The sequence below is a fragment of the Egretta garzetta genome, unplaced genomic scaffold (assembly GCF_000687185.1).
Source record: "Egretta garzetta isolate BGI_Z169 unplaced genomic scaffold, ASM68718v1 scaffold861, whole genome shotgun sequence".
In the NCBI taxonomy this organism is placed as follows: Eukaryota; Metazoa; Chordata; class Aves; order Pelecaniformes; family Ardeidae; genus Egretta; species Egretta garzetta.
In genome coordinates this window covers 143,286-145,826 of record NW_009258497.1, presented here as the reverse complement: position 1 = coordinate 145,826, position 2,541 = coordinate 143,286, and the positions used below count along the sequence as shown (strand labels likewise).

The following is a 2,541-nucleotide window of genomic DNA, read 5'->3' as shown; positions in this document are numbered from 1 at the left end:
CTCGGCAATGCGGAGATCAACGGGGGCTCCAGCGAGCCCCCCAACTACAACACCTGCACGACTTGCCGACAACAGGTCTGCAACATGTGTGGCTTCAACCCCACGCCTCACCTGGTGGAGGTAAGGGGGCTGGTGGGGGTGGGCGCCTTCCGAGCCAAGGGTCCTACTCTCACCTCGCCTGAAGTGGAGAAAAGATGGTGTGTTTTCCTTCAAAGCTGGTAAAAAAGCCTTTAAGAAGCTGCTGAAGGCAGGTCCCTCCTGGGGGAAGCCCCAGGGTTGGAGGTCATGCTCCTCCGCCTCTAGATAAAGCCATGCATTTCATATGTGTACCCTGATTTTTTTTCTGTTTTCATGCAAGGAGTGGAGCAAGGGGTGTCTGTTGTTTGGGGCACCCTCTCGGTGCCCACCACTCCCCAAAGGTGTTCAAGGGGTCCATGAACGGGGTGAGGAAATAGAAATAGGTCATGCAGGTGCCAGAGTCACCAACAAGCATCTTCCTCCTGGTGCTGTGGATGGACGCCTTGGCCAGGCTTGGGAGGAGGCTGAGGAATGATGTCCTGCAGTTCCTGCATCCTCAGATGGTAAGGGTGCAAGGAACGTGGTATGGGGTAGGAAGGCGGCAGGACATCAGCAAGAAGATTTCAAATCAGCTGAGGGCACACAGTGTCCTGTGGAAGTCTGCTGCCCTCTCCAGATGGTAAGGGCCTTGTGCCGTTGTGCCTGGGGGCCAGGCTGGGGAGCGGGCTGAGTGGAGGATGGATGTGGAGACATCCACGGTGTCATTTGGATATGGATTGGCTGGGGGTCATGCAGCCTGATGAGACGAGGCGCAAGAAGAGGAGAAGGAGGCGGAGGTGGTCTGGGGTCCACCCATTCTCACCAACAATAGAATCATAGAATACTAGGTTGGAAGGGACCTCAAGGATCATCTAGTCCAACCTAATAGTCTAGGAGGTCTCTGAATTGTTGCAATGCGCACCCAGATCATCTTCCCAAGCACCAAAAAGGCATCTTAGCCAACTCTAGCTACCAGTGCCTGGAGAGGAGAGGGGAGTGGTGCAACTGGGGCTCAGCTGGAACAGCATCCTACTCCCTCCTCCCCCCTTGCTAGCTAGGGAGAGAGATCTTCCAGACCCCCGGAGAAGACCTCAGTTAAAGTCTAGACCCTCACTCCCTCCTCTACAGGCAATTTGAGAGCATTATGAGAGGACACCCAGGGCTTTCTTCTGGAAGTGCTGCATCTTGCAGCCAGTAAGACACAAACCCGGTATCATCAGCTCATGTTAATGGGAACTTTAAATGACCAGAAGTGGGATTGCTAATCTTGGCTCCGCTCCATGGCAGATAATTACATCTTGTATCCCCAGCTCCTCCCTGCAGTTTCAATTACACCCAGTAATTTTCTCCTTTTTCCGGAAGCTGCTGCTGTGCATGGTCATGTTGGCGGTGGCAGAGAGCCGCTCTCCCAGTGCAGTGCACAGCGTGCATGTGGAGGTGTAAACCCATCAGATGGCCGCCTCCTTGTACATAACGCCCTTCTCGGTTGCAGTGCTCATTGCTTCCTTCCTACCCTGAGGGCTTGGGTGAGAAGAGAAGGTGTCTGAGCTTTGCATAGTCCCTTGGGTAGGGCTGAAGCCCCGTGTTGGCATGCCCTTGGGCAATGATGTGTTTCCAAGCTTCAGAAAGCTCATGGGTTGATGATTTGGCTTTAATGTGCTCCCCTTGCACCCACCTGTTAATTAATTAATTAGAGTATTAATTGGGGTTGGGTTGTACCCAATAACATGGTGCTCTCTGCAGGTACCTCAGAAAGGTGACCTCTCCCCAGCACTTGTCTCCAGGGTCAGTAGCTGACGCCTGGGATTAAATTTCAGATTTTGAAGGCTGGACTCTGCCCAGCTCCCTCAGTTCTTGAGTAAATGCCTTCAGACACCCTTGACAGTCTCACCCTTGCACATATGGCTGTCTTGAGGTTTCTTGCTGCCACTCATCACTGCGATCTCCGCTTGACTTCATGCAGAAGACCCCCAGTGAGGTCCCACCTGGGCTTTGTGGTGTCTTGGGTTTTGCTTCCCTGTACACAGAACCCCTATCCAGCTCGGAACAGATGGGTTGGTTTATGGGATTTGGTTTTTTTAAGAGTTGAGGAATAAATGCAACACTAGAGCTGTGAATGTTCTTAACAAACACTTTCGGTGAAGAGGATTGCAAGATCTGGTAATGCAGTTGGGCTTTTGGTTTGCTTGATCTTCTGAGAAAATTGCTCTGTGGTCTGATCCTCTTTTTGCCTGCAGCTCACATGAGCTTGTCCTGAGCCCTGAGATTCACACACATACCAGAACTTGTGCTTTGAAGTAGCAGGGCTTGATCTGTTAATTGCTTTATGAATTAGGACCTTGACTGTAAACTGCCCTTGGAAGCTGCATGCAAACTAATGAGGAGATTTGAGCCGAGGTTGGGAACACGCAGAGGAGGGTGAGCTGCGGGTGAGACAGGCAGCACCCGCTATACCTGCTGCTGGAACCAGGGCACGGGCTGCCC

General features: G+C 52.3%; 1 protein-coding gene across 1 annotated transcript in view; it reads left to right on the top strand.

Annotated features, from left to right (window-relative positions):
- The window catches only part of BSN (bassoon presynaptic cytomatrix protein), a 96,775-nt gene that overhangs the window by 43,300 nt on the left and 50,934 nt on the right, over positions 1-2,541 (top strand). The window lies entirely within an intron of this gene.